The sequence below is a fragment of the Lolium perenne genome, chromosome 7, assembly GCF_019359855.2.
Source record: "Lolium perenne isolate Kyuss_39 chromosome 7, Kyuss_2.0, whole genome shotgun sequence".
Classification (NCBI taxonomy): Eukaryota; Viridiplantae; Streptophyta; class Magnoliopsida; order Poales; family Poaceae; genus Lolium; species Lolium perenne.
This window is the reverse complement of record NC_067250.2, coordinates 198,829,493-198,838,295: the sequence shown is the minus strand read 5'-3', so window position 1 is coordinate 198,838,295 and position 8,803 is coordinate 198,829,493. Positions and strand designations below refer to the sequence as shown.

General features: G+C 50.7%; 1 long non-coding RNA gene across 1 annotated transcript; it reads right to left on the bottom strand.

Annotated features, from left to right (window-relative positions):
• Positions 1-3,829: 3,829 nt before the first annotated feature.
• Positions 3,830-8,163, bottom strand: LOC127314540 (uncharacterized). The gene is made up of 2 exons (XR_007859750.1): positions 6,418-8,163; positions 3,830-4,249 (listed from the first exon to the last, which is right to left on the bottom strand). It is a non-coding gene; the product is annotated as an uncharacterized lncRNA (long non-coding RNA).
• Between the last annotated feature and the right edge of the window lie 640 nt (positions 8,164-8,803).

Genomic DNA, 8,803 nt, shown 5'->3' with positions numbered 1-8,803 from the left:
TTCACTCAAGAAAACATGTGAGATTACAAGTTAATCTTGAATCGCCAATGATTGGATATGACAACTTTATTACAGCAAATATGTACTTAGGCATCCTTCCCTGCTCTATTTCAAGACCATCTGAAGAAAACACACTCATTTTGCATGCTCATGTATAGGATTCAGAGGTGGTGCAGACATAGATAGAGGAACATAATTCAAAGCACATGTATTTGGGTAAGTAAGGGAATGGGTGAGGAAATCTCACCGATGGAAGGATCTTATGATCAAATGGTGGTTGCCGTTGGGCTTTCATGCCATGGTTGCCTATATTGGCTACCTAGGCTTTCTATGACTCAACCAATGCTGCACGACCAGGGGGTTGGGGTGAGGATAGGCCAAACCTGAATTGCTGCAAAAGAGTTCACAAACAGGACTATGATGTTAGGTTTTGTGCGATATAGTAACATTGGAAATAGATTTCTTGCGATATCTTTCCTTGTGTACTCCCTAACAATTTTTTATGCCAATAATCCCAGCGTTGTTTGATTTTAGATAGAATGATCGGTGTCGACTACGCCATTCGGGAACAACTCATGAATTCGTAAATCTTCTTTGCAATCAAATGTATACATTACTACCATGATAAAAAAAATGTAACTTCTGAGCAGAAATGCTTGTAGGGCAGAGCAAGACAAAATGAACCAACCAGTGAACTTTTAACAGCCTACATAATCAAATCTGATTCTCAATTGACTTATATCATCATTCCTCATTGTTGGCCTCTTAGATGAGCTAAGTCATTTGCGAAAACTACTCCTCGATGTCGAATTCTGGAAGTGGGTGATCATCTCTGTGGTTACCGATTTTTTCCATGCCATGCTAACAAAGCAAAAGCACACATACCTCTTATTTGTATTGGCTCTCTACATGGTGAATGTAAATATTATATGCACCATACATTAAATTGGAATGATGTGATATGATATTTCAATGCGCTATTTAAGGCAAGTAAAGAAAACGTTACAATGTACTACGCGGGGAAGCTTCCTATATAGCTATGTCATCTAAAAGAAATCATTGGACCAATTTTTGCCCTTGTAAACTGTACCAAAGACTTGCAAGAAAATCAGAAAAACAAAATGAACAAATGAGCAAAAGTTAACCGCTTAATATCTAAGGTCTCCCAAAGAACTTTCTAAGCGCACAAGAGCGGCATGATGTGATGGCTTCACAACAAAAGGTGGATCTTGAATGCATTTAGGATTTCAAATTCTTGCACAATTAATATATGATGGAAACTTTTGAGTAAATTCAGTACAGACTAATTAGTTAAACAAAATTTTATATTACTACTTGAGCATGTCTCACATGCAGAGATGTAGTTCAGTCAAACAACACAAAGAAGGCTGCTGTATTTCTTTATCCTTACCGTCAGACTTATATCCCCCGACACAAGGTGGAAGAGGAGAAAAGATGGCTGAAAACTCAGTTCTAGCACATGGAGCACATTAGAATATCTGAAAATGGGAACCAACTAACGATAACCAATTGCGAGAGAGATATAACCTCTGCGCTAGCAAGATTAAAATATGCAACGTCCCATGGAAAATGTTAGACAGGGGAAATAATTGAAAGTTCATAGTTGATCATGGCATTCCTTACCTTAATTGTATGTGGTCATCCATGTTGCCGCTGCTTGGTAGCATCGACAGATAGCCGCAACAGCATTTCGATGAGGTCGACATTGCAAACATACGGTTGGCAAACCACCACTGCAACCAAAACAAAGCATGAGGCAATAATTGAATGAGCAGATGCAACCGTTGTCTACTCAACGATGACAAACATGAGCATGGTACTTACGGCAATACGGCATCATCGGGCGCCGGGGCATGCCTCACGGGGAGTGGGTGCGATGTCCTCGTTGGCCGCTGCGAGCACTGATGCATCCCCGGTCCGTCCGAACCCCCTCGCTCTGTCTCTGCCGGTTTCGGCGAGCTGCGCGGAGATGGCGTGGCCCCGGACCAGACAGAACGGCACCCGGGATGCAACTCCCGATGGCCGTCGTGAACCAATCCCGCTTCGTTTGCGCTGGTCGCGGCAAGCCGCACGAGTTGGCGTGGCCCGGACCGAACACGGCACCCCAAACAGAGCAAGCTCCAGCCATAGCGCGTCGATGGTGGCACATGGCCTCGCCGCCGCCGAGCTCGGCCAGCGGGCCGTGCGGCCAATCCCTATTCCGCTCCAACTCCGCGAGCGCCTCGGCGAGCCGCGCCCGCGCCACCGCCCGGCCGCGCGTTCGCCGCAACCTCCCTCCTCCACAGCTCCGCCGCCACCGCCCACGCCGGCCGGACCGCATCGCCCGGCCCGCCGGTTCGCGTCGCGTCCCGGCCTCTCGGGGGTAGCGAGGAGGAGGAGGCACCGTCGTCGCTCGTTGAGCGACAATCCATCGGGGCTAGGGGCCGCTTCCAGGTGAGGAGCTGGATCAGGTGAGCCGGAGCGTCGCTGCACCATCGGAGCAGGACCCGAGCCTCACAACGGCCGCCCGCCATGGAGGAGCTCGGCCAGGGGGATCTCGCGGATGGGGAGGGCTCGCTCTGGGGAAAAATCTATGGACAACCTTCAATTCATGTCGCTCTCAGATGATCCTCACGGTGTAGCATCTCCATCACCGCCGATCAAGGAGCATGCTGCTTGAATCTGCCGCCTCCTCTCCGAGCAGAACCTCTCCACCTGCTCCTATCGTGCGCCAGTCTCGGCCGGAGCAGCCCGGCCAAGCACACGAAGCACTCGTGGCAGGGAGGGGAGAAGATCAAGCAGGAGAGGATGGTCAAAATCAGTAAAAAAATAATGATGAAAAGAGAGGACAAGAAGAAGATACGGGAGATGAAGCACGTGTCCGGCCACAAAACAGCCCACGCGTGGCATGGGGACATGGTCACATGGACACCAGCGCCGCTTTGACCGTACCTAGCAGCTACACTCACACAAGCGGTGCAAAAATATCACAGCACCATAGATATAGTAGGAATCAATTGCACAACACCGAACAGCTGCAGGAAAATGCAAGGGAGCACCAACTGCGTACACAGTAAAGAAACTTCAGAAACCAGATAGAAGAGATAACACGTGTCACCACCAGAAGGTCTAAAAAGTAACCTCAAAATTTTGTGAAAAATCGAAGCTGTTCATCTTTAGTATAGTAGATATATATATGAGTGTGGATTTTCTGCAATGGAGGGTAGCTACCCCAATGGTTACAGCCGTTGGATATTGTGCATCTTAAACGGTTGCGTAACGGTTACTTAACGGTCTTGGCTGATGGCTTGTGCCAGCTCATGATAAAAGATGGTGGGCTCCACTGCAAGTTGATGTCGTGTTGCAGTGCTCAGAATAAAAGTACCATGTAAGCCTGCCAAGCTTGAGGGTCCCGTTGCTGCATTTGGTGGCACTCTACATAAAATTCATCAGCAATTATTTATTCAGAAAATAGTTTGGTGATGCAACTTTATCGTGGCATCACTTTGGACAAAATGTCTTTTAAATGTGTCCACAAGATTCTTTTCAGATAAAGTTACACATTAATTACTCGTTCCGTGTTCCAGTTTAGTTTGTTCGTAACTCTTAACTCCGCATACCAACGAAAGCAAGTGGAGCGCTGCTTTCCTTTCCTGCTATCAGTTTTGTCCTTGATTTTCCGTTCGACGCTTGGTCGTTGCTAGATGTTTTGCTTTCTTGGTCCAGCCAGAAAGGGAAGGGTAGAACTCAAAAGAATTGCTCAGAGCAGATGAACTGAAGCAATACGCATACTAATGTGAAAAAAAACAGAAAAAAATTATGCGCAAGGTAAATTGAAAGAGAGGGATTAGCCAAAAGAAATGGACCATGTATCTGTAAGAGAACAGAAATAAAGTTGGACGCACATTCATGTCTATTGCAAGTGCTTGCTCCCTTCCGAAGAAACGTTGGTTTGACTTTTCACTACTCTGTGTATTCTTATCGAAAGGGAGAAAAATGTACTAGTACCATCTTCCAGCAAGCGAGTTGATGAGGCTGTGAGGCGTACACCTCGAGCTCTTCTTTCCCTTTGTTCTGCAACAACCGAAACTAGTGGAACAACTCCACCACAGATTGAAAGATAACAGATGTGATTCGCCACCAGCTGAATATGAATCTTCAAACGGGGTCTTGAAAAATTTACGTCCAGAGTGCTCGAGCAAAGAAGGCAAACAGAAAAATTAAAGCTGTAGTTTCCTTCTGTCGATGCCTGAAATAAAAATGCAAATGGCATCAAGAAAGAAATGGTAGAATCAAAACAACCGTGAAATCCATTACGTACTGTTAATCATATAATCTCAACTCAAGAATCCATTGAAAAAACAACAATCAAATCTCAGACTCCCTCGGTGAGGCTTGAGCTCAAGATGTTGATGTGGAAGCATGCACCATCACCGCTAGCTAATTTTTAGACGGAAGGCTCGAACTGAGCCCGGCTTTGAATTAACAAAGCCATCAACCGGCTAGGAGTTACACCAAGAATTACAACACACACGCGCCGAGCGCACACCACAAAAACACAAGACAAGACAACACATAAATGTCAAGCCGAAGCGCCATTTTGATCCATGAAGAGGGAGCCTTGTCTTGTGTTCCACCGGAGCGATCACGGCCGAGTCCACGCCAACATACCTCCACCGCACCGAGACTGCAACCCAAGGGAAACTCAACGACGGGCTGGCCACCTAGCAAAGCTTGAGGAACCAAAGGAGGGAGGGTCTTACGGCGACGCCTCCAAGAAGGTGAATGGCGCAAGAATGCGTCATCGTCGACGGCAGAGACAAAGGTCCTGCAAAGTTTTCACCCAGACCCAAGAGCCACCACCCCTGGAGCTCGGGCTAGGTCCAGACCACAACACAACATCATCCCCTGGCGTTGGGATAGGCACATCGGCAAGAGCTACGACCAGACGCCGACCTAGCAAAGCCCCCCAAGGCACTAGGAAGGAAGTCAGCTACCGCAGCAAACCGTGTAAAAGCAGCCAGGCCGACGTTGCGAGAGGGCTGCGACACCAGCGAGAGGTCGCAGGGTGATCCGCAAGACACTACCAGGGAGGCATGCACGAAGTGAGGCTCCCAAGGAGAGCAGAATGAGGCGGAGGGATAGGGTCCATCACTTCGAGCGGGAGCGACATCATCGGGACGCCTTCAACAAGGGAGCGACACCCGCAGGTGACGCAAATCACAAACACAGGAGCCACGGCCATGTGCGGCTTTCGCGGAGGTCCAACCCGGATCAAAATTCGGACACCATCGTGAGGACGTAGAGTAGACAGAGCGAGAAATCACCGCCGCGCCCCGACGAGCCGCGCTATGAGCTAGCCCCGCTAGACTCATCCGCAGGGTGAGCGCAAACGCCGGGCCGGCAAAGCCCGGCGACCCGGATCTAGACGTCACCGACGCTAGGTCGGCGGCAACACGACAACCCCACCATCCCCGGGCGCCGGCACTGCACAAGCACGACCATAGTGGCGGAGGAAGAGCATACTACGGCCACGGAGCGGCTGCAGACGAGGCACACCGCCAACCCGGCGAGCATGCATCAGCCCCGGGACCCATCCCGAGATAGCCAACCAGGACATCGCCCCCAAGCGACGCGGAACAACGAACGACCATATCGCCAAATCCGGGACCGCCGGCCCTAGATCCGGCCCGCGAGCACGAGGTCGGCCGTGATGGTACACCACCCACGGTCGGCGGACAAGCATGAACGGTGGGAACAACCAGGCCCGCTGGCGGATCTAGGCCCGCGGGCCTAGATCTGCCCGCCGCCACCACCCACTCAACGTGCGACCGGCGGTCGGGCGCCGCCAGCGACCCTCACGCGGCCGTCCATCTCACCGGACCACGCCGGAAGCCAAGCCGGGCCGGAACCGAGCCCTAGTGGCCCGGATCCGAGCCCTAGGCGAGGCCAAAACGTGGCCGGCGGCGGCCAGCGGCGGCGCGCGGCGCCCTCGCCACGCCACGGCCGCCACCCACACGGCCCCCAACGGCCGGAGCTGCACCAGCCCGAGCCGGAGCCGGAGCCGGCGAGCCTCACCACCGCACGACAGGACCTGCCCCGTCTAGTCCTGGAAGTGCGCGGGGGAAGGGGACAACCGCAGCCGCCAGCACCGCCCGGGCTTAGCCCGGAGGCTCCCGCCGGCGGCGGCGGCGCGGGGAGAAGAGGAGGGAGGGGGGGAGGAGGCGGGGAGATGGGGCGCCCCGGCCGCCACACGGGGGGGCGACGGGAGCGGAGGGGCTTCCAATATATCACCGCTAGCTAATGCCAGCTTGGTTACCAATCTTATAAAGCTATGCGACCTGCTTTTTGATAAAATCTTTGATCTAAGAGAGAGAGAACATGGAACAGACAAATCAAATCGATATAGGGTCGTACCTCTCTGAATCCATGTAATTCAATGTGTTTCCTTCACTGCTCCAAACAAATTTAAGCAGCAAAAAAATTCTAAAAAGAAATGAAAAATGGCATGACGAGATGTCGTACACCTGGAGCTAAGAGCAATGGTAACGAGATGGCGGGGGCACAGGTTGTCTGGCAGGGGCATCAAAGAAGAAATCGTAGAATCAAACACATCTAAAAATATCCATCACAATCTGCTAATCAATCAGCTCAGCTGAAGAATCCATCACCACTAGCTGGCCAATTCCAGCTCGGTGGCTAACCTTTTTATCAATGCGACCAAAACTTATTGTTAAACAAAAGGAACTCATTTTTTACTAGAAATATGGGCCATGTATAGACTTTTCTTAGTTCATCAAGAGAATAGAACAGAACAGTACATACGGAGATAAAACTTGTGGCCAGCAATAATGATATACTGGCGGGGGAGGTTGCCATGAGGCCAATCGATAGAGGAAAGATCCACTAAAATTGCATTGGAGGGAAAAAAATTAGAAACACACACACGAACGCAAATCCGACCTCAATCTTCCCCGTCGAGCCTTGTCGCAGAGCGGCCGGTGGAGAAGCATGCTCATCACCACTAGCTACTGGCCCGATTCCAACTGGATGACCAACTTTTTTGGGTGGCCATGCGACCAAATCATTTGAGAAGTCAAAGAAACTCAAGTAATATGAACCATGTACATACATGGATAAATATTTGATCCTTAAAAATAGAGACAACGTAGAGGAAGTGAACAAATCAATGTACCTCTCAGAATCCATGTAACATGGAAGAAAATCTCGGTGTTTCTTTCTCTACTCAAGAACATTTGTGAATAATAAGGAGGAACATGATACGGAGGGGAGCACAGATCTTGAGCATCAAGTACATCTGAAAATGCCATTGCACCTCACTTAATCATGTTCCTAACGCAAAATCAAAATCCAAATGGTATAACCAACACAAATATTGTGAGGAACAGTACCAACAATACTAATCCAGGAAGAAACGAAATATTAATCACCACCAGCACCGTAAAGCTAGGATTCTTGCAATAAAAAACAAAGAAACCAAAAAATTAAAACTAAAATGAACAACAAAAAACGAGATTGGAAAGTTGCCTAGCAACGAGTATTGAATCACTGCAACCAAGGCCACATAACAGTCCTCGAGCCAAAAAGCATCAGCATGGAGATGCTAGTGGTCTAGCGGACTTGATCTGTGCCACAGGGATCAATAAAAATGGAATGAACCAAACCTGTTCAAAAATCCAATCGGGAAAGCTAATCAAACCAGTTCAGCTAAAGAATCCATCACAGAAACAATGTCTGCATCTACATTAGAACATGATTTTGGATCTGCAACACAACACGAACCGAAACTGGATCAAGAAAAAGCCTGGCAAGATGGAGAGACCGACCTACTGGAGGGAGAGGCAGCGTCGGGGGCGCTGTAGTACATGATGGAAGCCATCGGATCTTGGCCGACCTCGTTCAAGGCGGCCAGACCTAGCACTGCGGAGGTGGACGGCCGGGGCTAGCGCCTGGATTGTGGAGGACAGAACCACACTAGCTAGATCCGGCTGCTAGAGGGTCGGTGAGCATCGACGGGATAAAGAATTAAAGATGGGGCTGCAGTGTGCTCCATGGAAAAAGAAAGCGATGGAAGAAGAGAAAAGGAAAGTGAACCTGGCTGGTTTAGGGGAGAGAAAAAGTAACAGAGAAAAATAGAGAGGGGAAAAGGCTGAAGTGAAATCTAAAGCACACATGGCCGGCGTGACAGCAGGAAACGACTTTAGACACGCGTCGATTTCAGAAGGGGAGGGTAGGTACCCTCCTTTGCACCTAGTAATTTTCGAGATATATAACCGGTGCTCAAAATATTATTTTGAGCACCATCTGCCCCTATATGAGGCGCGGACGAAGAAAAGAATTAATCCACGAACCCCACACGCCCACGCACGAACCCACCCACCACCGTTTGACCCCAATCGCCCGTACTCCCCAACTTCCTGCCTCCCACCGTCGGCCACGATCAGCCGCCAGCCACCCCAGCGCCGGCGAGGAGCCGCGCCGCCGACTGAAATCCCACCGCCCCGCCGCCTGGAGAGCTCGCGCGCCACCGCCTCGGAGGCCCCCGCGACGCCGCCTTGAGGCCTGCTGCGCCGCCGATTTGAGGCCCGCTGCGCCGCCGATTTGAGGGATCCGCGCCGCCGCTGGGAGGTCTCGTGCGCCACGGCCTCTACCGCTTCCTGCTGCATGGCTCCGCCGCTGGTCCGTCCCCTGCATCTACAGGTTCCCCTCGCGCTGCCGGCCGCGGCCGCGGCCATCGCATATCCTGTCTCCCGTCCCGGTGCACCACTAGAGGTCGCCCCTC